General features: G+C 54.4%; 1 protein-coding gene across 8 annotated transcripts in view; it reads left to right on the top strand.

Moving 5' to 3' along the window:
• TNS1 (tensin 1) overlaps positions 1-26627 on the top strand; it is a 179698-nt gene that overhangs the window by 23118 nt on the left and 129953 nt on the right. Inside the window, exon 1 of one of the 8 annotated variants that reach the window (XM_059168085.1) lies at positions 23292-23496. The exons of the other annotated variants lie outside the window; for them this stretch is intronic. The gene's annotated coding sequence lies outside the window, so the exon portion shown is untranslated. Of the gene's footprint in view, positions 1-23291; positions 23497-26627 lie in introns of those variants that run through there. 8 annotated transcript variants of the gene reach the window in all.

Here is a 26627-nt window from a genome sequence, read left to right on the forward strand (position 1 = left end):
TTAACCGACTGAGCTACACAGGCGCCTCAGGACATTTGTGTCTTTTTAGGAATTTGTCCATTTCCTCTTGGCTATCTAATTTATTGGCATATGATTGTAGTCTTCCTTCACGATTCTTTTTATTTCCATGAGGTCGGCAGGAACATCTGTTCCATTTCTGATTCTAGTACTTTGGGTCTTCTCTCTTTTGTTCTTGGTCGGGCTATCTAAATGCTTGTCAACTTTGTTGGCTTTTTCAAGGACCCTACTTTTTTCCTCTTAGTTTTACGGGATTCTTCATTTCAATCACTCTGTGGCCACTGTTTCTTGAGTGTCCTCTGCGTGGCGGCTATGTCACACTTGACTCCTTTCGTCCTTGAGAAGACACACCTAAAGCATATGTTGTTGGATGCGCTGTTGAATGAGAACACCGAGGTCAAACTCTGGGAAGCTGGGGCTCCCAAGCCTGATGACTGTTCCCTGCAGCGGGGCCCACCCCATTCTGCTTTTGGCCTCTACCACCTGCTGTGGAGGCCCGTTTTCCGATTACTAAGGGGGAGGAGCCATGGGTCGCTCTTTCCTCACATCACCTGTCAGTGGGTCCCACATCACCTGGTGAGCCCGTTAAGCATGTTCCTGCCACCCTCGGCTTTGGTTCAGTGAGCCTGGACTCAGGTCCAGGGATACGTAGTACTACGTAATGTCCCCAAAGATTCTGATGGTGGGGTTCCCTGACAGCACCCAAGTAACCCGTGTTTGCCCTGGATACTCCTCAGCTTTCCCGGGTTTACGTTCCCCAGGAAGCCACTGGTTCCTCCGGGCTCTGTGTTCTCCTGGCTTCCACTTCCCCCCTGGGTTATGGGTCAAGGATAACGTAGGTCTTGGATGGGAAGTTGTTTCCTTGTTGTGTTATAAAAATTTGCAAGAAGTTGTACATTTTTATTTCCCTGCTCACCCCTGCCCCATCTTCCTAAAGTTCTCTCTGAGGTAATAGCATGCAGGACCTTCAGGAGTTAATAAGTGAGCTTGGGGCATGTGTCCTCGCAGTGAGTACGCTGCGCACGCACACACATACACACCCTGGCGGGGAGGGGGCGAGGCGGGGAGGGCTTGGGGGGGGCGGCGGGGGGGAAAGAAAGTGACACTGAGCTTCTCATTTTCCTGGAATGTGACTCCCCAAAGGTCTCATAGTTTGCAGTGTTTCTGACTCTGGGGCTGTGTAAACATCCCATAGGGGATTGCTGCCTCTGAGGGAACAGAGGACTTTGAAAGGGGGAGGGTGCGAGCCCAGAGCAGGGAGAGGGGGCGAATGGGAGTTGGAGACTTGGAGCCAGAGAGGGGGAAGGGAGAGGGAAACCCTGGGGTCCTGTTGAGACAGGACGTGTGGTAAAATATGTGGGAGGGAACAGAGGCCAGCAGTTTCCCACTGAAAGTGTGAGAGATCTGATGAGGCCTGGGGTCCGTGGTGTGGCGCAGATGGGGAAGCTTGTCCGTGCTGCGGGAGGGAACAGGGTGACTCCTAGATCCCTGGTCCATACCAGTCTCCTCCACTGCTTCCAGCTTTTAGCGTGAGGGTTTACAGTTTCTGCTGGAGCCGGCTAGGCAGAGAGGGTAAGGGAGAAGTGGGCTCCCCCCTCCTGGGGCACGGTGAGCCCCTCCCTCCTGGGGTCCTGAGCTGCCTTCCCAGAACCCAGTATTCTTTCCTGCATGGCTCTCCCTAGCGGCCAAGACTGTCTTAAACTTCTGAGCCTCCTGGGCCACTGCCCTCGAGCAGTTTCCAGAGCCTGCCTGTCCCAAGAGGGTACGCTGGGGAGTTGGAGCTCCTCTGGCCTTGGGGTCAGGTAGATCTTGACTCTGCCATTTATGTGAGCTGTGTCATATCAGACAAGTCTCTCAACCTCCGAAATCTGCCTTCCTCATCTATATAGAACTGGTGACATTGATATCAGCCAACCTTGCAAGGTTGATGTGAGGATTAGAGAAAATGGATTTGGTAAGATCCTGGCATGAGATAGGCTCTTTCTCAATACATGGAAACTCATATTTTATTCTGTTATTCTGAGACCCAAAGATAACAGACAGCCAAGTGCCCCAGAAATCTACCAGCTTGCAGGTCTGGCCAGCTCCGCCACAATGACAATGGCCCACACTCCCTCCCCCTCCCCCACATTGGTTCCTCTGCCTGGGGTCACCTCCTGGCCCCCTTTTCCTGTGCCCTGCTTTGCCCTGCCTCTGAGGACCTCTGAGGCCCTACCCCCTCTTCTCTGAGGGTTCTGGCCTCTGGCTGGTGAGTGACTTGGTCATTTGTACCCTGTAGCTGGCAAGCAGGCTGGGATGTTCGTGGGGGGTCATTAGGAAGAGAGGGGTATGTATGTCCTGAGGCAGAAGAAAGCTCGGAGTGAGTCACAGATTAACCCCCTGGCCGGCTTCCACCTGCTGGGCCTGGGCACCCAAGCTAGGGTGTCCAGAGGTGTCTGGGTTCAAAGTGGGTTCTGCTGAAGGAAGCCGGGGAGGAAGGTCACTCGTGGGTCATACGTGATTGGAGGAACAGCAGAAAGGCTCCAATGCCCTCTCCTGCGCTAGGAAGAGCACACTGGCTTGAATTCCACCACGAGTGCCTGGCTTACAAAGATCCCCTATCCTGGCATGGACAGGAGCCATTTCATCTAATCCTCACAATAACACGAAAAGGTAGGCATTACGGTAATCCCCTAGGACCCAGAGGAGGAGACGGGCTGGGATGGTTGAGCCTCCTGCTCACCCAGCCGGGAAGGTGGTGGGATTGGGGCCCAGAAATAGAATCCAGACTTACAGAGAGCCTCGAGGAGAGAGTCTGACCTGTACACGGTAGATCCATTTCTGAGTTTTCTTCTTCAACACGCTCTTTGTGATGGGCTTCTGATCTGTCCCTGCCTTGTCACATAAGGGTTAAATGAGTGAATGCATAGACAGTGCTCAGAGCCGTCATGAATCCTAGCACTTTGTGTCATTGTCACTGCCTTGGGAGTGGGGTCCCAGACAGAGGCTGCCGGGTTGGGTGGAGGGAATTCTGTATGACCAAGCCAGCTTTAATCTTCAGGGAAGACAATGAGTATGGTCCCCCCAGACCAGGATGTCTGGTGAGATGGTAAGCTCTTAGCAGCCATCTTGTGCTGTGCAGAGGAAAGATGGACTGGGGGTAGTCAAGGTCTCTTTTGTTTTTGAGGTTTGGGAGCTTGGGAGTCTGAGCTGGATTTATTCCCTGCTTCCCTTGTTTATAGTGGAGTGACTTGGGGTCATTTACCGCAGATTCTCAGTTTCCTCATCTATAAACTGAGGTCATAAAGACCTTCCTGCAGGATTATAATGAGGTGAAATTAGTCAATATGGAGCGTGCTTTCAGCTCCTGGTGCTTAGTGGCCTGTGACCCGTGACATCTATGGTGGTGGTGGTGGTGTCATGGTCGTTAGCCAGGTCTGGCTCTCTCTAGGTGAGGGTCCCAGAGCTGGGAGGCCCATATACTCTGTGTCTCCTTATCCAGAGGCCAGATCTGTGTGCTGTGCTGTATGCACCCTGAGCAGCCTGCCTTCTTCCTTCTCTCATCTGAGCATCCCTCCTCTGATTCGTGGAGGCATCTGGGGACTTCCCACATCGAATCCCTCTTTCCTCCCAAAGACCTAATTCTTTAACTGCCCTCCGGCTCTCATTCTGACCCTTAATCTGTGTCTTCTTTAGAACTCACTTAAAAAATTTTTTTTTTTTGGAAATGATTTTAAACTCACGGAAGGTTTGCCAAAATAGTTCAGAGTTCCCATATGCCCTTCATTCAGCTTCCCCAAATGTTGACAGCTTTACAGATCTGTTGTGTAATGATCGAAACCAGGAAATTAACACTGATGGGATGCTGTTACTAATCCACAGATCTTAGCAGAGTTCGCTGGGTTTTTCCAGCACCGCCCCTTTCCGGATCCCAGACCCACGTCAGAATCCCATATTGCATTTAGCAGTCTGCCGGCTTTGCCTCCACCCAGCCGGGACAGTTCGGCAGTCCCTCTCTGTCTCTCATGACTTGGGCACTTTTGAAGAATACGTGTCAGATATTTGTTAGACTGTCTCTTAGTTTAAGTTTATTTGAGTCTATGTTTGCATCACTCCTTCTACATGGATAGATAGAATTCGACTGTTCTTTCACATTGTACTGTCCCTATTCAGCCCACTGTCTATGAGCCCTTATTGTTTTATTCAGTTATTTATTTATGTCAGTATGGTACCTGGATATTCACTTTTTAAAAAAAAAGTTGTAACCCAATGCTATTATTATTATTATTATTATCATCATCATCATCATTTGGTCGAATTGACCCTGCCACGGCCATTGGGAGTTTACGTTGGTAGAAGTCACGTTTTTTGACATCTTATTTGCATCCAGGGTTCTTCCCAGAAGCGACCAGTAGGAGGTACACACAGACATATCTCTTTATAGTGTGCTTTGCCGGGATTGCCTTTTTCATCCCCCCCCCCCCCCCCCACCTACTGGAGGTTTAAAACTTCAGTGGGGAAAAGTAGCTGCAGACGTGGTGGAAATGGCAGGAGAACTAGAGTTCGCCAAGGAGCCTGAAGATGTGCGGGCCTGGCTGCCAGCTCGTGATCAAACTTGAGTGGGCGGGGAGTTGCTTCTTGTGGACGAACAAACAAAGCGGTTTCTCGAGAGGGTGTCTGTTCCCGGTGAAGATGCCGTGGGGATGTTGGAAAGGCCATAGAGGATTCAGAATCGTGCACACACTTAGTGGACAAAGCAGAGGCAGGTTTGAGAGGATTGGCTCCAGTGATAAAAGAAGTCATGCTGTGGGTAGATGCTCTCAGACAGTGTCAGAGGAATGGTCTATGAAAGGAGGAGTCCATGCCGTGGCTAAGGTTATTGTCTTATTTTGCGAAGTTGCCACGGCCTCGCCAGCCTTTGGCAGCCCCCGCTCGGATAGGTCAGCTGCCATCAGCACGGAGGCAAGACCCTGCACAGGGCGGAAAGGTGACTTGCTGAAAGCTCCAGTGATGATTAGCTTTTTTTAGCCATTAAGTATTTTTTAAATTGTGTAAAGTTTTAGACATAATGCCTTTGCACACTTATTAGATTATAGTCTAGTGTAAACATAACTTTTACCTTTGATATGCACTGGGAAACCAAAAAAGTCATCTGACGGGCTTTACTGGGGCAGTTGGCTCTAGAATGGTAGTCTAGAATTGAACTTGTGCATCGTCTCTGAGCTATGCCCGTGTGTATATTATGAGACTTTATTTGAAGGCAGTGGCTCACGCGGCAGCGGGGACTGGCTGGTGTGGGATCTCTAGGGCAGGCCGGTGGTCTAGCCAATCAGATAGAAGCTGGTGTTGCTGCCTGGAGGCAGAATTTCTTCTCCGGGAAGCCTTAGTTTTTGCTCTTTGCACCTTCAGTTGTTAGGAGGAGGCCTGTCCTCATGTTGGAGAGCGATTTCCTTTACTCAAGTTCAAATGATTGTAGATGTAGATGTCCTCAGACAACGTCCGGATTTTGTTTGGTTAAATCACTGGGTACTGTGGCTGAGACAAGTTGACGCAGACGGACATCACATCCACCCATTCTGCAGGAAGCACGATAGTCACTTAGCTTCTCATTTGTCAGGGTAGGTAGAGGGATAGAGAATACGGGGGCCCCACCAGGCTGATCTGGGATGGAAGTCTGCGCTTCTGGTCTGGGCCTGTTAGTCTGTTAATTTGATCTTTGACTCTTGCCCTCTGTGAGATTTGAGTAGATCCCTCCTTTCCTCTGTAAAATGCAAGAGTCATTTTTGTTCTCAGAGGACTCGGGGGGGATCAGAGGAAGGCTTTTGAATATCTCCTCAGAAGCCTTAGTGGGAACATGCCCTCCACAAGGCTTGGCTTCTGCTGCCTTCTGGGACGTGTGGCCAGTCTTCTGGGGACACACGAGGTACCTTCCCTTCTGGGAGAGGAGACATTGGCAGCCATAGTCTGTCTGGTGACTGATCACTATGGGAGACAGTAATCGGAGTCATCAAAGTGGGCTAGTCACAGAGCACAGGCAGGAGTTGTGGCTATGAGGGGTGTGTGTGTGTGTGTGTGTGTGTGTGTGTGTTGTGAGAGAGAGAGGGAGTGAGAGAGAGAGGAAGAAATACCCTGTTAGGGCTTTGGGTTACTTGCCCTCCTTCTTTCCATAAGGGAAAACTGAGGCCCAGGGTGGTTCTAGCTCCACTAGAGGAGTGGGTATGACCCCAATCACTGAGGGGACCCAGAAAAAATTCCTGGTCTTGGTGGAGGACAGTCTAGGAAGAGACAGGTTGAAATGGTAGTTGGAGTGAGTTGGGTTCATTCCGGAGGGGCTGTCTTCTGGGGGTGGGGAGCCAGAAAAGGGGCACCAGGGGACCGAAGGAGCAGCTGGGGCCCCTTGATTGGAATGTCAGGAATAGAGGTGGTTGTATTTGGCCAGGGGAGGGCTGAGCTGTCCTGACCTGGCAGCCAGTGTGTCTGTAGGACGGTGCATCTCAGCCAGCCTTGCACTGACCTGGAAAACCAGTGCAGGCCAACCAAGCCTCCTTAAGACCATAGCCTTTCTCACACTGACACTCCCCTGCCCCCCTCCCAGGCAGCCACTCCCATGAGAGGCCTCTCATGGGGGTATGGAGGAGACCTAAGAGTTGGGGACTGGTGTCAGTGAGCGTCTTTGGGCAGTGAGCCTGACCAGCCCCAGCCTTAGTTTCCTTGACTGTCCGATGAGGATGATGAGGTCTAGCTTGCTGGGTTGTTGTGAGGATCTTTGGGAATGGGGCCCGCGGTGAGGTGGGTGTCCTGTTCCTAGCTGAGGCAGTGAGTGGGGGCCACCTCTGTGTGCACCCGGCTCTCCTCCTGCCCCCCACTCGCGGAGTGAGTTAGCGGAGGGGCCCAGGGTCGGGGGTCTCCCAGGACACCAGCAAAGGCATAGTTTTCTCCCGCTCGGGAGTCCTCCCGCTCCTTCCAGCAGCTGCTTCTCCTCCTCCCCCTCTCCGATCTCCACCACCCCCCTCTCCCCCCACACGTGAGGATGATAAACACTCTGCCAGCTCCTAATAGGGCCTGACCTCAGCGTCGAGGCATCTCCCCTCGCCCCCCGCCCTCCCAGCCGCCAGCCGCATTCCTGGAGAGGATGGGGTTGGGCTGCTCTCCCCTCTCAGCCTCCTTTGTCCTGTGGGCTGCTGCCCACCCTAAGGCTTCCTCTGGTCCAGGCTCCTTGAGGCCTTGAGGGCCAAAGGGCCCCACTGTGGCTCTCAGACAGGATAGTTAAGGATAATAATCGCCGTGGTTATCAATGATCAAGCAATTAGACGCCAGGTTCCGCACTAAGCACATTACATGGATCATGTCAGTGAATTCTCCAAACAGCCTCACGAGGAACTCATTATTGCTATTATTATTTCAGTCGTGGCTGGACGGGCAGGGGAAGGTGGAAGGCCGGAGGAACAGGACAGAGATCAAGCTGCTTGCCCAGCCTCACTCAGCGAATGAATGGAGCCAGACCCCTGTGTTGCAGATAACACGCGACCCCCTCTCTACAGCTAGCATTAGGCAGCTCCTCCAAGCCAGGCTCCGGGCTCCAGCCCCGAGAGCAGATACAAGAATGGAGCGAGACTTGCTTAGCAGTCTGGGCACCCCTGGGGCATCTCTGCTGCCCAGAAAGATGGATGGGGATCTTCTGGGTGCCCAGGGCTTTATAGAAACTTTGTGTCCCTCAAGCATTCCTTTCCCTGTTTTCTAGCTTTGCCAAGTTCGAACCTTGGGGAGGCAGATAGACTTGCCAAGGGCACCACCTTAACCCCTTTGTCCTCGGGTGTGGTCCAGGTTCTGGTGCACCATGAAAGGATTCTTTTATTTCTATTTCCCCCCTGAACCTCACATTTGGAGAAATTACATGCATTTCTCCATTTTTGTTAGTCAAACACATTTTGGGTACTGACTTCCAGGAGGCACGGAATGACCTATGTTCCCGTGCTGAGTTGGTGTAATTCCAGCCCGAAGCTCAGAAGTGCGTTTTGAAACGTTGACCAAGGCTCCCAGACTTCCATCTCTACCTTCCAGTGCCCCCAGCTGTCTGACCTTCCTTCAGCTTGCTGCAGTCCCTTTCCTGTCTGCCACTTTTGGGTAGCAACTCTGTGGACACTCAAGCCGATGGTGTATCCCGGGGCCTACAGGCCCGCCTGTCCCTTCTTTCCCTCCCATAGCGCCTGTTCTTTTTGTCTTCCTTCCCAACTCTTTTAACACTATAGATCCGTGCTGGACCTTAGGCTCCGGCTGGCCTGGTTACCTGGCTGCCTTCTTGGTTCAGCTTCAAGCCTGGGTGTCAGAGAGATGGGAGCTCAAATCCTGACTCTGCCATACACTGGCCTTGGAACCCTGAGAAAGTCCCCTCTTCTCTGAGTCACACTTTCCCCATCTGTGAAATGGGTATGATGTTGTCTACCTTGGAGGGCTGTGTGGGGATCAGGGACGGGAGATGGTGCAAGTACAGAGCCAGGGGGTTGCCCTTGGTAGACAGCAGCCACTGTTCCCCACTTCGGTCCCTGCACTCCAGCGGCTCACGGGCATCACCTGGTGCAGCCTCTGCGGTGGTGTCTCGGGCATGCTGGCACACCTGCTTGTCCAGGATGTCGGCGAGGGAGGAGTGACTCCGCCGCGGGACTCTGTGTGGCTTCCCTGGCGATGGGGAGTTTGGGTGGGCTTGGTGCTTTCCCAGCTGTGCTCAGGTGCATTTCCTTTGCCATTCGAAGGTTTCCATTCTCACCAGCCTACACTATTATGGCATTTAAAAAAAAAAAAAAAAAAGACTTGGCTTTTATAACCTTTTGCTCATTTAAGTGATAGAATGTTTAGGCTTACTCTGGGGCATCTGGGTGGCTCTTGTCAGTTAAGTACTTGACTCTTGGTTTCAGCTTAGGTGATGATCTCAGGGTCGTGGGATGGAGACCTGGGTTGTGCTGTGCTCAGTGGGGAGCCTGCTTCAGATTCTCTTTCCCTCTCCCTCTCATTTTCTTTCTCTCCCAATTAAATAAATAAACTCTAAAAAAAAAAAAAAAGTGTAGGCTTACTCTACAATTGCATATTTTTAATTTCTTTCAATATGCAAAAATATTAAAAGAAAATTGTTGAGCCACGTTTCCAGCTAAAATCATCTGAATACCACACTTTGGGGAACACGGATCAGATGAGTCCCCTTCCCATGCTGTGCGTGTGTACGTGCGTGCGTGTGTGCGTGTGTTTGTCAGTTCGTTATTGTGGGAGATTTAAAACATCTGCATGATGCACTCCTTTGCACCCGTGCTCCACAACTGTGAACTCTCCTTGTTTTCGTCTCATCTGCCCCCTCCCCCGCCCCCCCCCCCCTTTTTTTTTTGCTGGAGTGTTTTTAAAGCAAATCCCAGACATTATATCATTCCACTGTAAATACTTCACTGTGTATCATTAACAGATAAGGACTTTTAATTTTAACATTACCATAATATCATTATTATAGTCAACATAATTAATAACAATTTCCTAGGAGCAGCTAAAACCTAGTGCATGTTCAATTTTCCCTGATTATCTCAAAAATGTCTTGTTTTTCGGTTGGTTTGCTTGCATCAGGCAAATGAATGTGCAAACCCTGCTCTTGCCTGTTTCTGGAATAATCATGTGTCTACATATATTCTTGGCTCTGCCCCTTCACCAATCAGCAGAGCATCTGTGATCCCTTTTCCGATGGGTCCTCATTCCTCAGTTTGTAGCCCTGGCTTCTCCATTCCAGGTTTCTCTACAAGCTTCCAGCTGGGGTCTCTACCCAGCTGGTGTGAAATCCACAGCCCAATATCCCCCCCCCCCCATCTCAGCTTCCCCTCTTTGGCCTTGGCCTGCAGGTCTGCTGCCCTGTCCCCAGGAAAGAGGGGGGCTCTGGAAGGAGAGACGGTGGAGAAAGCGCAGCACCCCAGGGTGAAGCTGGGGGGGGGAGCTCACACGCCTGTGTCCCTGAGATGTCCATGTAAGGCTGCCTGGCTTGCTCAGAGTGGGAGGGATGGGGTGCTCAGCAGGGAACGCCGGCTGTGGGGTCACACAGCTCTGGGAAGCACAGCTGCCTTACCAAGCCAGTGGCTGGGGGTGGCCAAGTCTTCATGGGGACACACCCCCTCTTTCAGCCTCACTCCCTACTGTGACCCTACCTCCTTCGCCCTTGTGCCCTCTGCCTTCATCGCCAGCCAAGGTCAGCTGGTGCCAAGCTTGGATGCTGCTCTGATCCTCCCTGATCCCATCTCCTTGGGGCTGGGAAAGTCACGCCCCAGAGTCCCCGGGGCCAGCTTCCTTCCGGTCTCCCTTTGCTTCTGAGGCCTCTGGCCTCAGCTCTGTTCCTTAGCAGGGCTGACTCCTGATTCTAGGGTCCTCTTCTTGGCTCCCCCAACCCAGCAAAAAGGAAACCTGGCACCTTCGGGAAGCCACAGCCCCTCTCTGGGCCCCACTGTTCTCGTATGAGAAGTGTCCAGAACAGCTCTTGACCTCATTAACTGGGTTACCCAGAGAGACACTTGAGATGTAAGGGTGTGTGTGTTTGTGTGTGTGTGTGTGTGTTTCCACGCACACAGACTTTAGAACTGCTGCCCTGGAACAGGGTTGGGCTATGAGGTGAGAAAAAGACAGAAGTGTGGGCTGCCCGGGATCACCAAGGTACACCAGAACTTTCGTAACCGCATCTCTTATTTTTCCCTGTTGCCTTTTTCCTTTAGGGACCTCAGGTTCCTTAGCTTTGTTCTTTCTCTTTCCTGTCTGTCCTCTCTGTGTCCCTTCTGGGCCCCTGAGGACTCCATATGTTCCTGTCACCCTCAGGATCCTGCCTTGTTCACCAAGGCCCGGCCCTTTGTCCTGATCCTCTGGCCCTAAAATCCAAAGGACTTTCCCTTTTGGCTCCATAAGTGGGGGAGCCCCTTTCTCTGTCTTCACTCCGTTTCTTCCCAAACCCTCGGGGACTTGGGGATTTGGGAGCTCATAGTCTTCTGTCCCTTGCCCCTAGGAAAATCCTGACTCCTCAAGGCAGCTGCAGGTGCCCCAGAACACCTGACCCTTCTGTGGAGGTATTGCCTGCGTGTGTGTGTGTGACTGAGAGTCCCCTCCTAAGCCTGTAAGGAACACGAGTCTTTTCCTCAAGGATGTCGCTGATCTGCATGGTGGCCCTGGAAAGATGTAATTTTAGAGTCAGCTGGGAAGGGGGATGGGTTGAGGTCCTGGGAAGAGCCCTGTCTTAGGAGCTGAAAGACCTTGGTTCAATTTCAGGGTCTCTTCCTTCTTAGCAGTGGGGTCTCTGTCGACCTCGGTCCCTTCCCCTGCAGGATACGGTGATGTTGCGGAGCGGGGGTGAACGCAGATGTGATGAGGTTCTGGCTGGTGTGTAACGAGCAAGGGGTGTGTGTGGGGGGGTGTGCTTGCTGGCCCTGTAGGTTAGCCCACATCTCAGGATGGACACATATGTCCCCTCCTTCCCTGCGTGCGTGTCTTCATTGGGGAGACCGAGACCTGCCATGTGCCTGGGGTCCCTGGCGAGGGGAGGGCGGCCAGCCCTCAGCCAAGGTGTGTGCACTGGCGGCGCCGGCTGCTGGGGCCCTTCCGGGATGGGGCTGCGGGTGGGTGGAATCCACGGGGGTGAGACAGCGAGGCCAGAACGTGCCGAGGATGCTTGGGGCCGCTTATCTCAGGCCTGGAATGCGCCGCAGTATTCTTAGCCACCGGCCTTCTCGCCTTTGGGATAACCACCCTGGGGGCATGGCAGCCGTCTGTCCAGTTCGGCCTGCCCAGACAGTCTGCAGGGGTCTATGCCAGGCCACCCGTGGCTGGGGCTCACAGGTGTGCTTGTGTGTGTGTGTGTGTGTGTGTAAGCACACATGCTTGTGTGTAGTGCATGGATCCCTGTGCATACATGTGTGAGTGTGTGTGTGTATGAGTGTGTGAGTGTGCAGGGCTGTGTGGCTGCATATGCCTCTGCCCTGGGGGAAGCAGGAAGCCCCAAGGGGGCCTAATGAGCTGGAGGGAGGGAAAGGACAGAAGGGGGGCTGCGGAACCCACCAGGGCAACACAGAGGCTGGGGGGTGGCAGTTGGATGTGCAGAGCGGAGAGGAGGGGTTGCTGGGGTGCTTGGTGCTTGGGGGCTGGGCTGCTCCCCTTGGTCAGAATCTCCAAGGCCAGCCGGCTGGTGTGCACATTGAGCCTCTGTCACGCCCACCTTCCCTCTGTGGGTAAATGGGTCCTCCCCCGCTCCAAGCCTCGGTGTCTGCCTCTGTTTAGGGGTCGGAGTAATAGCACCTGCCCAGCAGAATTAATGACAGAGGGAAACATACAGGGCCTGGACCATCCTGAGAGTTTGATAGGTGCTAATGCATCTCCCTCTTCATCACGATCCTGGACTCCTCCATCTGCCTTGCATCTGGGCTTGGCAGTCCCTCTGTGTTGGGACCCCCAGCTCATCCTGGCATAGCAGTAAGATGGAGGCCCAGAGAGGACACAGACTGGCCCTGGGGTCATCAGGGAGCTCTGCGGAGCTGTGAGGACCCAGTCCCTGGCTCCTGGCACCTCTTCCCACCCTCTGCCCTGCCTCACTCCCATTTCTGGGGTGCCAGGCCGGATAGGCAAGGGGCATCTGGCCGGCCTTTTCACCTGGGCCTGGCGCTGCACGTAGCTCAGGAGCAATCTTTGCAATACTGGATCTGTTCTTACAGGACTGAAAGTTCCATTCTCTGTCCTAACTCCCCTCCCGTGAGGCTTCTGTTTTCCAGCTCCCTTGATTCTGCTGCAGATTCTCTCTCAGATGGAGATGAGTCGCCCGAAGGAGGGCAGGGCCCCAAATCCTCACCCCTTCTCCCAGTCCTTCCCAGGAGAGCTGGCCGTCTGGCTCTGGACTTAGGTCCTCGCACCTGGTTGGGCTAACCCCGGCTCCACCTTCCGTTCCTGACTGCAGCCAGACGGGGCGGAATTCCTAGGAAGCGCTGGGCCCATTTAGTGCTGAGCCCCCACCTGCCCTTCCTCTGCCCCCGCCAGCACATCCCACATCCTCTCCCTCGGCCCTACTGGGCCTCTCTGGACCTCCCAGGTGCCCGGACAGCTGCCCGCCCCTGGGAAGCAGGCCCAGGGTGTCAGCAGGACCGCGGAGGCGGGTGTGGGCACTTTGGCGCCTGGGCACGGTGGGAGGGGTGGGCAGAGGCAGGTGGGATCTGCCAGGATCCCTTAGCCTGGGCAGGCGGTGGTTGCCTTGGACCCCAGCCAGGGGACACTTGTTCCTCATAACCATCACCAACTAACCTGGAAGGAAAAGAAAAAAAATCAACAACAAAAACAACCATAAAAAAAATTTTTTTTGGAACCTGCTGTTTCTGGCCGATCGGCTGTACATTATTAAACAGGCAGCTGGAGATCTGCCAGGGTAGGGTGCTTGGGCCAAGACTCACAGCTTGAACACAATGTTCCTAGGAAAACAGTCACCCATGGGGTCCCCGGGGAGGAGCCCCCAGAGGGAGGGGCTCCAGCTGATGTCCCTTGCCCTGCTTACTCTTCCTGCCCCAGCCTCCGTTCTGGTCATTGGGGGAGAGTAGACCTGGGCTGCACCTGGAGCCCAAGAATCCTTTAGCTGGTCCTGTGGGCCCCTCACCAGCCCAGGGATCCGGGCCTCTCTTGTCTTCCTCAGGATTAACTGGATCCCTCTCTGTCAAGGCCAGGACTGGCTCTCCTGGAGGCTGCTGTGATATAGGGGCCTGCACCGGCCACATGGTTCTTGGGTTGACGCCATTGAGTTCCTCTCCATGGTGACTTTGGGACTCCCTACTTAGCCTTTCTGGGCTTCACTTTGCATCTAACTACAATGTGAGGGTTGGATGCGTCAACTCTAAATTCTTACCATAGCTGTGAGCCTCACTTGGGTGGCCCTGGGGAGAGCCTGGGATGATTGTGTCCCAGAGTTTGGAGCCCTTCTCGACCCTTCCCTGGTCCCCTTGGTGACACTAGGAGCCATGTTTCAAGCAAGCCCTGGTGGGAGGAGCTGTCCCCAGCCATCCTGAAGCCAACCAGAGTGAAAAGGTCAGCTGTCTGAAGGTGACAGCAAGGTGAGAATAAGCGGGGAGTCCAGGGTTGGGGTGACTACCATCTTGGTGAAGCTGATGCTGCTTGAGGGGTAGATGGGTGAAAAGCACAGTGAGGGGTCCGGGTCCCACCAGGGCAGGCCTGCTACCTTCTGCATGGCCCGCTGCTGCTGCGCGTGTGTGGGGGGTGTTGGTGTTTGGGAACTGAGTCCTAACCTCTTGGTGATAAGGGGGCCGGGTGCTTGAGAGCAGAGTTGGGGCTCAGGCCTGTTGCTGTGGCCACCGCTGCTTAGCTGTTGTCTCACTGGTTTTGGGCAAGTGACTTGGCCACTTGTGTCTGAGCTTCCCCCACTGTTCAAAGTGGGGTTAGAAGGACATCTCCCAGGGCCATGGTGAGGAGGGAACAGGCTAATGAGGCATGTGGGGGCTTTATATCGTGATCTGGAGCATGTCCGGTGTACACGAGCTGTCAGGATCCATGCCACCCCTCCCTTGGGCTTTCTCCTCTTCCCCTCGCACGGCTCAGCACTGTTGGTGTGAAGTGTTGAGGCTTCTTTTGGGTGGTGTCCCCTCCTCTAGACCAAGGACTCCTGAGGGAAGGTGCCCCGTCTTGGCTTTCCCCTGGATCTGCCCTCAGTGCTGGCCCTGGGCCCCCCTCCCCGCAGGCACTCAGGAGTGTTTGTTGAATGAACGGGCGAACGGAGGCACAGAGGAAGGCCAGCCGGGATGGGGTCAGAGGCGGGGAAATAGGCAAGCACCTGGAGGGTGGAAAGAGCCAGAAACCGCAGCAGAGCTGGGAATGTCTATCCTGTGAAGTGAGGACTTGGGGGAGATTGTGAGCTGTTGTGTGTGTGTGTGTGTGTGTGTGTGTGTGTGTGTGTGTGAGACACACAGAGAGAGAGAGAGAGAGAGAGAGAGATTTCTGAATAAAGCTTTGAAGGGACTTGCGCTCTGCAGCAGAAACTAGAGGCACAGGAAGCAGGCTGCCTCTCAATGGAACCTTCCAGCCTCAGCAGGGCGTGGGGTAAACTCCGAGGGCCTGGTGTGGGAGAGGAGAGGCTGCGAGCGAGCATCTGTCAGACACAGGAAGGTGACGGGCCCGAGGCCCCCTCACACGCGGCTTCAGGGAGGAGAGCAGTGGCAATCACAGTTGATGTCTCTGAGCGTCATTCCTTACCTAGAAAATGGGGTTAACGGTGGTCAATACCCATAGGGTTGTTAGGACGATCGAAGTTATTAACCGCAAAGCTCTAGGAATAGTGTCTGGCACATGGAAAACTCTTAGTAAATGTATTTATGAAACAGGTCCTAAGAGACACACAGGAAGGAGAGATGAATCCCGACTCCAGGGTCCGGATGGTGATGGCATCTCTGAAGGAGGAGAGGGTGGCAGGAGCTTGGGTATAGGGAGAGCCACTCTGGGTCAGACTCTGCGCTCATCTCAGAGGGGTTAGTAACTTGCCTGAGGTCACACAGTCTTCGGGGACAGGGGTGGGGGGGAGACAGGCTTCAGAGATGGTCCATGCAGCACCAAAGCCTAGACACTTTCCCCTCTAGCCCTGGGCCTCAGAAGGATAGGGCCTGGTTTTCCTGGCTCTCAAACTCCTAGAGGGACAGCACCGCATTTCAAAGTGGAGCATTTCAAAATGGAGCGGAGAGATCATTATCTGGTGGGGGGCAAGGCTAAGTCCTCAGGAGAGAGTCTCCAGCTCTCCAGCCCTGAAAGCACAACATAAATAAGAAAAAATGGGGGAGGGGGTGGGAGCAGGGCAAGGACTGCCATTGTTAGCAGCCTACAGCCAGGGAGCAGAGAGTAAGAAGCAGCCCTAAGAGCCCTGGAGGCATGAGGATCAATGTTAAGGAGGAGGGATGATGAGAGGAGGGTCGGTTAGGGGGTGAGGGAGAGAAAGTCCATGCACATAAAATGAGCTGGAAAGCCATGCAGGTGATGGGAGACAGGACCAATCCCGTGATGGCAGGACCTGGGCCACGGGGCAGCTCCCCACGTCGGGCTAGGCTGCCCATTTGGGGTGGTGAGGGGTAAGTCTTGGGGGGTGGGAGGCCGGCTGGCCAGCATGAGAGCCGGCCTGGGACAGTGTGTGCCAGCCAGACGTTCAGCCACCAGCCCGGCTCCTGGCCTCCTCTGGCTTCAGCAGCCAGCTTGGCGGAAGCTCAGCTCTAGTGCCGGGGCCAGCACGCTCCCTACTAATCAGTGCCCACAGGCCTGGTCAGGATGCTGTTTTGTCCTTCGCAGCTGCTCAGCCCCTGACTGATTCTGCCCTTTGGACATTCAGAAATGAATGGGAAATGATCCCGGGCTTCAGGGAATTCATAGATGAAGGGGCAGAAAGGCAAAGGAGGTGGATGTGGGCAATAGAGTTTGTCCTGGCTCACTTTCTCCAAGACATTTTTCAAATACTTGACGATGTGTGTTGTGTCCTCTTTTTTTTTTTTTAATGATTTGAAAGAAAAATTGGCCCAATTTCTTTAACCTTTCTTGTACTTTGATTCAATAATACCTGACACTTCTGGTGGTGTCTGAGAGTCATGGAGGAGAGTAGAACTTTCATCTCCCTTGGTCTATATTCTATACCTCTCTTAATGCAACCCAAAGACCACGTGCCTGTTGGTGGCAGCCATAGCCTACTGAGAACTGAACTGAATTTCTGTTTTCATTAAATCTTAGGCCTTTCCTTTCATGAACTATTTTGTTTTTGTTATTGCACGAACTATTATTAATTCAGGGTTTTTATGACTTTTGGAACCTTAGTTTAGGACTTGACCCCAAGAGAAACGTTCCCTTACTAATTCTGGCCTGTTTATAAAGTCAGTTTTGCATTTTGGTTCAAGAGCGCCTTAGCTCTTCCTTTTTTGAGTTTTTACCTTTGTGTACTTGGTAAGCCTCTGTTCTAAGTCTTCATCTAAGTTACTGATAAGTATGTTGGACAAGCCAGGGCAGAGGACAGAGCCCTTTGGCAAGTCAGGAAGTTGACATTGATCTATTAATCAACACCCCTTGCCTTGCTGGTTAGGAATCTGCTCAGCTCTCTATCTCGTCTCCAAGCATTTCATCACAGCTCCTGCCAACACCTTCCTGAAATCCAGATAACTTCAGGTGTGGGGGATCCCTGACTATCCTGTCCAGGCTAGGGGCCTTGTAATAGTGTGGTTAGGGTGGTGGGTGTGCTGTGCGAGGGAGAGCTGTGGGTTCTATGAAAAGAAGTATCTGGGATGAAGCCGGTGATCATTGCTGGTGTAGGCTTGAGAGCAGTTCTGTCCCAGAGGCGATTAAAGCCCAGAGCTCTTACAGCTTTAAAATCGGGTTTCTCAGGGGAGACAGGGATTTGTGGGCAATGAACTGGCACAGCAGGGACTTTCTGCCAAGGACCAATGTCTGCCTAAAAATGTGTTCTGGGAATCTTCCAAGGGATCTTAGAGGTTGTCAGATGAGGGGATGGAAGCCAAGAGGGACCAAGAGTGTCATCTGGTCACCAGGGCATCGGTGGCTGGACAGGGCTGGAACTCAAGACCCTGACTCCCAGTCTGAGGCCTTGGGGCTAGATCCAAGGGCCTTTCCTGGCTGGAAACTGAGGCAGGCTCAGGAGGGAGGGGCTGCCAGCATGTGTCTTAGGCACAAGTTTTTGGCAGACCATTTCTTTCAGGCTTCTCCTGCCTTATTGATCCTTTGCTCTCAGACCCTGGGCACAAACCTGAGAGTAGGAAATCCGAATGCACAAGGCAGAGTGTGCCTCCCTCCCTGGGGTGGGGGGGAGAGTGTGGCACTGGGCTGAGGCTCTGCACTTGGCAAGATGCTGGGAATGCATGCAAATTAGATGCAAATGGGGTGGACAGGGGTGAGGAGGGGGTGCCCCTTGCTGTTGCCTCAGTCTTTCTTGCCTGAGTTTTTTTTTTTAAGATTTTATTTATTTATTTGTCAGAGAGAGAGAGAGAGAGAAGAGAGAGCGCGCATGCGAGCAAGCCCAAGCAGGCAGAGAGGCAGGCAGAGTCAGAGAGAGAAGGAGGCTCCCTGCTGAGCAAGGAGCCCGATGTGGGACTCGATCCCAGGGCCCTGGGATCATGACCTGAGCCGAAGACAGTGGCTTAACTGACTGAGCCACCCAGGTGTCCCTGGCCTGAGTCTTGAGGATGACAAATAGAAAAGAGACCTGGGCTGTGGAACCCAGCATCAGGAAGGAAGGGAGAGGGGCTCTTTGGGGCAGCAGGGTGAGGGTGTGGCTTTTGAAGCCAGCTCTGGGGGAGAGGGAGGGCCAGCTGAGTTGGGGGGTGGGTGGTTCCCAGGAGGTAGCCCTGAGATGAAGGATCCTGGGAGAAAACCCAACTCCTCTCTAGCTGGGGTGTTGGTAGGGAGACGGTTGTCTGAAGGGGGAGAGGGGAACCCAAGGCATAGACATTGACCAAATGCCTAGGGTGTTACCCAGGGCCTGGCTCCCAGTCAGCTGTGGTGTGGGCCAAGCAGGATCCTGAGGCCCAGGGCCTCTCCCCTTGGGACCTGGGCCTGTGGCACTGCCTTCCCTGCCATGGAGAGGGAGGACGAGGGTGGGGGCCAAGGGCGCTAGACAGGATAGCTCCAGCACCTCCTAGGAAGATTGGGAAGCCAGTCCTTGCCTGCTGGATGGTGGTGGTCTACTCTCTGCCCTGCTCAGGGTGAGAAGGACCCAGGGATCCGGCCCCACAAGAGTGGGGGTTACATGACGCAATGGCCTCCAGAGGGAGTGCCAGGGACCCGGAATTCTCAGTTGTGTCGGTTGGCGAAACAGCCTTGAGTGGCAAGACCTGGGTTCAGATACTGTGTTATCAGCTGCCCTGTGGTTTTAGGTAAATTTCTTAATTGCTCTGAGCCGGTCTCTAAGACTGGGATAAGAATTAGAGACATCTCTTGGGTTTTTAATGGAAAAACACATGGGAAAGGTTTGGTGCAGGCTGGGCTTTCAAATCCTGATGCAAACAGAATAAGAGAAAACCCGGGAACTGCTCTGTGCTGGCCCATGGGGCCCTGAGGCCGGGGGAATCCAGAGTCGACATTCTTAGGCAGTCAGTCTTTCCCTTGACTTTATCTTTGCCCTTTCTTTTGTGTCTCTGTGTGTCCCTTTGTCCTCCTTTCTGTCACATCCCCTCCTGTTCCACTGGAAGTGCCTAACTCAGCACCTGGCCCCGACAGACACGATTCATTTTCTCTGTTCTTCTCAATGGCTGCTCTGTGGCCCAGTGGCGCTGTCCCACCACCCCCAGCTTCGTCTCTTTCCTCCTTCTAGGTCTCTGTTTCTGACCCTCTCTTTGTCCTGCTCTCTCTCCTCCTGGCTTTCCTGCCCTCTGTCTCTCTGGCTTCTATCGCCCCTCAACAAGCACCCATTGAATCTTTGCTAGATGCCAGGCGCGGCCCTGCTCCTTTCTGGGCTCTGTGTCTTTCTCTGCCTCCTTGCTGCCCGCTTCTCTCCCTCCCGCCCCTTCAGCCTCCTGCTCTCCCTTCCCCCAGCTCCACAGGCTCCAACACTGGTATTATTCAGTTTTATGAGAAACCCCCAGGCCTACCCCTGAACGGACCAACCACAACTGGAACCAGATGTGCAGTTCTGCACTAGGGGTGGGAGGGAGGGAGGGCGGGAGGAGGGAGAGGGGCATGGGCTGGCTTAGGAGGCGGGGAGGGGAGGGTGGAATGGGAGATGGGAAACCCTGGGAATCCCTTGCCTCCTTTGGAGGAGGGCGGTGAGGAGGGGAGGGAAAGGGGGCTAAGCAGCTTTCTGTAGAAAGCAGCTCTCACTCTGGATGTGAGCATGTGTGTGTGTGTGCACGTGCGTGTGTGCAGGCATGTGAGAGGCTGGGACTGACACTGGGGAAACCCCGGGGTGTCAGGGAGGGGTTCCGGGGGATGATCGGCTATGGGACAGCTCTTGGAAATCAAGGGGAAGGCTACTCTTTTGCTTTGAAATCCTCTAGCTCCTTGATTTCCTGTCTGTGTGGTTTCTAGAGACTTGCTGGATTGGTGCTGGAGCAGGAGGGCTGGGAGAGAGGGGGTAGTGTTGGGGTGGAAGTTGGAGCGCGTCCCTTCCAGTGGCTCCTTGCAAGGAGCTGAGGACAGCATCTCTTAGACACCCACCCCACTCCCCAATCTCCTGTGGAGGGTGTGTGCCTGGGAAATCAGGTACATGAACCTCATGTCTTAACGTGGTCAGTTTTTCTGATGGTCAGTTTTTTATACAGCCTTGAAGATAAAAGTTGTCTTTTATCGTCTTGATACAGTCTTGGGCAGAATCAGGCATTTAAAAGTGCTCTTTCCTTCTGTTTGTAACCAGTCATCCATCATTCATCCGTCTGTCCATCCATCCGTCCATCATCCATCCATCCATCCATCATCTGTCCATCCATCATCCGTCCATCCATATGTCCACCCATCCATCCATCCATCCATCCATCCATCCATCCATCCATCTCTTCACTATTCAGTTATTCAACCTGCATTCGTTGAGAGTCTGTGTGCCCACCTTGTGCTGGGCATTGGGTGCGCTAGGATAGCGGAAGGGAATGATGCATAAATCTTGGGATCTAGATCTCACTGGGGGATCTAGAAGTGCTCCTAACAAGTGAGTGTCCTGGTGTCAATGTTTGAGCAAGGGCCTTGAGGGTCCAGAGAAAGGGACAGTACCTACCAAATGGTGCAGATGCAGAAGGACCCAGGGAGGATGTGGCTTTTGAGTTGAGGCCTGATGAATGATAGAGAAGAGAGGGAATTGTGCCTTCAAAAAGCTCAGAGTTGGGGCTATGTCACAGGGCATCCTTCTGCAGAGCTGGGACTGGATCTGGTAGGCAGTGGAGGGCCCGGGACAGTTTCGTATTGATCAGGGTGACAGGGGGTGTGGCTTGGAATGAGGAGATGGGGAGGATGGCCCTGGAGCCAGTGTGCAGTCCTGCACATGAGGCTGGGGGGCTACTCTGTGGCCCAAGACTCAGGGAGGGGCTGCCACTTTCATGGCTGACTCCTCATCCACCTCTAGGCGAGTCCCAATTGGGACTGGCCCATGGGGCCCTGAGGCCGGGGGAATCTAGAGTCAACATTCTTAGGCGGAATCTCTCACTTTCCTCACCTGACCAGGACTGTCCCAAGCCCCCGGGCCACCCTTGGTCTGCAGGGGTGCAGGGGTTAGTAGGACAAGGCTCTCAGGATTCACCTTTGCCCCAGAACTGGGGCCAGGGAGGGCTGGGCAGGGAGCTGGGCTGGGTAGTTGTCAGGCTCAGAGACACAGACATTCAGCGGGGCACGTCTCTTCCATCTCTGTCCCTGCCGGCACCATCACTCTCACACACCAAGGCCACCTGCAAGGCTGGTAGGTTCTGAGATGCTGGCATCTGGGGCCCTGGGAACCCAGACTCTCCACCTAGGAAGGGGTGAAGTCATCTTGTCCTGAAGGCCGGGATAGGGAGGGCACAATTAGGCTCTGTCTCTACCCTGCCCACACAGGGTCCACAGGAAGGTGCCCCCTTCCCTGAATCCTGAAGGATCTCACTATCACCAAAACCAGGGAGGTGGGGTGGGGAGGGAGAAAGCCATCCGAAGCTTTGACCATTGGTGGCCCCAGATGCCCCCAGATCTTTCCTGAGGCCGTTTGTCCCTTCTCTGGCCTTCCCTGTCACTTTACTCTTTGAAGAACTGAAGCCTGGGGAAGGGTTTGGCTGAATTAGTGAAGTCAGAGTGTTCGAACTGGAAGATATCCTGAGGAACTTTGGATTCAAACTCTTCAGACAGCAGGGGAACTGAGGCTCTGAGAGGCAGGTTGCTGGCCCAGGACCTCCCACAAAGGCGGCCTAGATGGGGAAGAGAAGGGCCTTTCTGCTTCTGGAGGACTGAGTGGTGGGGAGCTTGGCTCTGGAGCGAGCTTGTCCAAGGCTGAGTTTCCACTCAGCACCGTCCTGTGTGGTCTTGGACAAGTCACCTAACCACTCCAAGATGGCTTTCTTCAGCTGGGATGAAGGAGATTCGTAGATGAAGTGAGAGAGAATATTCTTTCAGAGTCTGGAGTGCGACAGGTGTTCAGCAAATGGCTTTTCCCTTCCTCACTCTTATTTCTATGGTGCTTCAGACTTTCAGATCTTGTTTCCGCTGATATTCGCGCGTATAGAAAAGCTGAAAAGATTATGGCAAACTCCCTAGAGTCTGTGATGAATTCTTTGGTGTATTTGCTTTATCACATTTCTGTTTCTCTCTCCATCCATCAGTCCATGGTATTGTTTGATGCGTTTCAAAGAGAGCTGAAGCATGTGTCTCTTTAACTAGAGTTCACATCACTTTTTTTAAAAAAATATTTTTTTATTCAAGAGAGATAGCAATGGAGATAGTGAGAATGAGAGGGAGAGAGAGAGAGAGAGAGAGAGAGAGAGAGCGCATGCGCTCTAGAGAACTAGCTGGATGGAGAAAAGAGTTTGGGGCTCGATCCCAGGACCCTGGGATCATGATCTGAGCCCAAGGCAGACGCTTAACCAACTGAGCCTCCAAGGAGCCCCCACTTCACATCACTTTTAAGAATACAGTCACAGGGTTTTCTGCTCAGCAGGAAGCCTACTCCCCCCCAACCCGCCTGCCTCTCTGTCTACTTGTAATCTCTGTCAAATAAATAAATAAAAATCTTAAAAAAAAAAAAATAAAAATACAGTCACAAAAGCTTGAACTCAGCCGAGAGAAGAAAGCAGGGAGTGTTTCAGAAAAATGGGTTCAAAAGTGAGATTCTGGATCTCCTGCCACCAAATGAGTGGGGATTGGCAGAGAGCAGGGTACGCTACAGAAACTGGGAGTTGCTCCTCTTGTGATTATCATTGTCATTACCATCTGACCAAATATCCTTTTCCAGCCGGCAGCACTGTGGCCATTTCTCTGCAGCTGTGTTTTTCCCTGGTGTCCCAGACTTCTTGGCCACCTGTCCCCTTTCCCCACCTGTGTCCCCAGGCCCTTTGATGCCTCCCTACAGGTCCGGGGGAAACTGCTGGGCTGGTGGCTGAAGGAGGGGAGTCCGAACTTCTGGGCCCCAGGGCCCCAGTCATGTGCCTGCTGCCCAGCCATGGAGCTGGAAGCGGGTAGCCGGGAGCTGGGAGCCGGGAGCCAAGCGCTTCAGGGGTTAAAGGAGGCGGCGGCGGGCAGGCTGCTGGCCGGCTCCGGGAAGGAGGGGAAGAAGGCGGTGCGCTTGCCCTGCCCGCCCGCCTCGCCGGGGGAGGGAGCCAGGCCAGCAGCGCCCAGGCTCAGTTGCTCCCAGCAGTGGCCCTGGGACCAGCTCCGCTCCCCTGCCCGCTCCTGCCTAAACACAAGGCTCACTCACGCCCTCCTCTCGGCAACCAGCTTCTGGCCTGCCACAGCTGCTGCCCCGTCATTGCCCACTGCTCTGTCCCGTGAGACCTGACACCCACCCCACCCGGTGGCCCTTCTGTTGGAAAGGTGAGTGTGGCGTGTATGTGTGTGTGTGTGTGTGCGCGCGTGTGCGCGCACGCACACACACACGCATGTTGGCCTGTCCTACTGATGCTGTCAGGACCCCTGATCCTATAAATTAGGGGAGGGGGAGGTCAGCCCACCCGGTCACATGCCCTGGGGCTGGTCTATACCCTGGAGGCCAACCTGTCAGTTCCCTGCCTTCGGGGTCTGGTTCTGGCAAGGATGTCTGGGGTGTGGTTGTCCCTGCTCTGAGCCCATCCGCAGGAGTTTGGTTTGCTGGGGAAGTTGTGGGTGTCAGGGGCTGCTCGAGACTGAGGTCAGCAGGGCAAAAGAGGGGGAGGCTTGAAGTATTAGTCTCTTCCCCTACCCACTGGCCTTCCTGGGGCTGCCTCAGAGAGGGCTATGAGAGACGTGAGCCTGGGCATTTTTTCCCTGCCTCCCACTGGAGCTGCTGCTGGGCCCTGTACTCCTCCTTGGGGCTCTCCTGGCTCCCACCTCTCATCTCCCAGAGGGTGGGCCACAGCTGCACGGGAGGGTTAGGCAGGCCTGGAAGGGTTTCCCTGCTGCACTGCCCTCGGCTTGGGTCCCTGGGCATGCGGGCCCAGCCTGGCATGCGTGCCCGCTGCTGCCCTCCCCCAGCCAGGAGCTCTTAGCCCCTCCTCACCCCTCCGGGCAGAAATGGCTAATCCAGGTAGTTAATGAACAGACACACACAGCTGCCTTCTACCCCCCTTTCCTCTCCTCCCACCCCCCCATCTCCTCCTCTGACCCTCTGGTGCCCTGCCTGCCACCCCTTCCCAAGCGGGAGAGGCTCTGCCAACCTAACCTCAGTATCTGGCACACCCCCCTCCCCAATTCAGGACCAGATGCTCTTAGGCTGAGGCCACTATCGTAGAAGAGAAAGCCGGGTGGGGAGGGGGACCTAGGGGAGACCAGGAGAAGCCTGCTGCGCGGTGGGATGGGGTTAGCGGACAGGATGGGAGCTGGGTAGGGGAGGGCTAGACAAGCCACTGTGGGATGAGGCTCAGAGGAGGACCTGGAAACCAGGGGTTTCTCTTCTGGAAGTTGCAGAACTTCTTCCATGTGGCAGAGGGAAAGCAGGGGGGTCAGGAGGGCGTGGGGAGCACTCTCTTTCCTTGAGTCTCTGCTGGGCCCCTTCCTGGAGCTGCCGGGTGGGGTGGGGACCATTGTGGCTCAGACTTGGCCTTAAGTTGCTTCTAGTCCTGCCAGTTGGCCGCTGCTCCTGTCTTCCCCACCCTCGCTCTCCCCCAGGATCTCAGAGCTTGCTACAGCTGAGTGCCCCCCTGTCCGACCCCTGGCCCAGGGCTGTGGTGGGGAGCTGGCAGGAAGAGCTCTCCATGGAACAGTGCTGGGATCCCAGGGTGGTGAAGGTCTCCGCCAGTCTGTAGGACCCCTCCACCCCACCCTCCGAGCTGGGAGCCAGGTCTTTGATCTGGAAATGAGAATTTTCAGGTGGTGGAGGAGGCAGCATGGGACCCTCTGCTTCCAGACACCTGCCTCTCCTTCCCTATCACTCTCCCAGTGCTCTCCATACCTCACCTTGCTCAGAGCCCCAGCTTAGAGTCTCTGACGGGGTGGCTGCCTCCAGGATCGTATACACCCTGGAGCTGGTAGCTGGGTGGGTGGCGGGTGCTGGCTGCGGTGTGGGTGAGTTCAGAGCCGACCTTGCTGTTGGGTGACCATCTTCTCATCTCTGACGGGTTATAGCAGAAGACCTGGAGTTTGGGACTTCTCAGTGACATGTTTATACTGAGGTTGGAACAGGAAGCGAAAAGGGAGAATGGATTTTTGTTGGGTAAGGGAAGCTTGGCTCAGGTTTAACAGAGGGGTTCTTAACTAGCCTGGCTGGCCAGCCCAGGAGAATGGGGTCCCTGTAAGGTAGTGAGCTTCCCGTCCAGGGGGGAGTTCAGACAGAGGCTGGAAAACAGCATGGAAGGATTCCTGAGCTGGGATGCGGTTAGGAGAGATGACCCTGATGGTCTCTTGGGATGCTGAGGTCCTGGGATTCTTGGAGTCAGGAATTCTCTGACAGCCAGAACGGGGAAGCAGGAAGGCGGTGGCCTCCAGCCTGGGGTGTGGGCACTGCCTCCTCCTCCCTGCCGGTGTTTGGGGAACAGAGAGCCTGGTGCTCTCTGCTCGCACCCACTGCACACTCTCCTACCAGGTCTGCCCCAGCTGCTTCCTGCAAAGATTCTGAGTTTCTTCCGATTCTTCCTGTCTCACTCTGAGCCTTGCCCTGCTGGTTAACCCGACGAGGGCCAGCACAGATCTGTGGGCTGTGTGACGTGGTGCGGAATGGAGGGGGCGACCTTGCCCCCTGCCCGCCTTCAGTTAGAGCCCGTGCTCCCTGCTAAGGGGGCTAACTGGTGGCCCGTGCGGGAGGATTAGGGGCTGGGGTGTGCTTGAAGTTTGACAGCTCAAGCCCCTGCCATTTTGTTGTCTTCTACCATAGTCCCACTACCCCCCCCCCCACCATTTTGAAGGGGCCTCCCCAGGCTGCCTGGAGGTAGTAGGCAGAGGAACAGTGTCAAGTTCTGAGATGCAGAAAGTCCCAGGGCTGGCCCTTGCTTGAGCCTCAGTTTCCAAATTCGTGACCTAACACAGGGTTGTCCCGGCAGCTTGAAGTGGTATGTGTGAGTCGCGATGGGGTTGCAAGGGAGGAGGTGGGGGAGTGGGTCCCCTTGCTCCCTCCCTCCCTGCCACCTCTCCAGACCTGTTTCCCTCTGGGGTGGGCACCAGGCAGTGGGCGGAAAGGCAGGGTGGGGTTGAGGTTCGAGGTTTCTGAACTCCACACCCTGGGAGGCTGGGGCTTTTCATGATGTCAAATGTGGGCTTCTAGGCTGGACTCAGGACCCGCCTGGGCTCGGTCCTTTCTGTCCCAGCCTGCATCTCCCCTCGGTCCCTGGGACTCCTTTTCTCCTTGGTGGGGAGAGTGAAGGAGTAGGGCCTGAGTTGCCCTGGTTATCCTCCTGCCTCCTCTCAGTCCTGTCTTCATCTGAGGATGAAGTCCTTCTCTGTGTCGAACTGGAGTCCTGTGTCTCCGGTCGGGACTAGATGAGGCTCCTTTAGGAGGACACGCTCTCCTCTGGTCCAACAGGGACCCTAGAGGAGCG

This window comes from Mustela lutreola, chromosome 3, assembly GCF_030435805.1.
Source record: "Mustela lutreola isolate mMusLut2 chromosome 3, mMusLut2.pri, whole genome shotgun sequence".
Taxonomy (NCBI): domain Eukaryota; kingdom Metazoa; phylum Chordata; class Mammalia; order Carnivora; family Mustelidae; genus Mustela; species Mustela lutreola.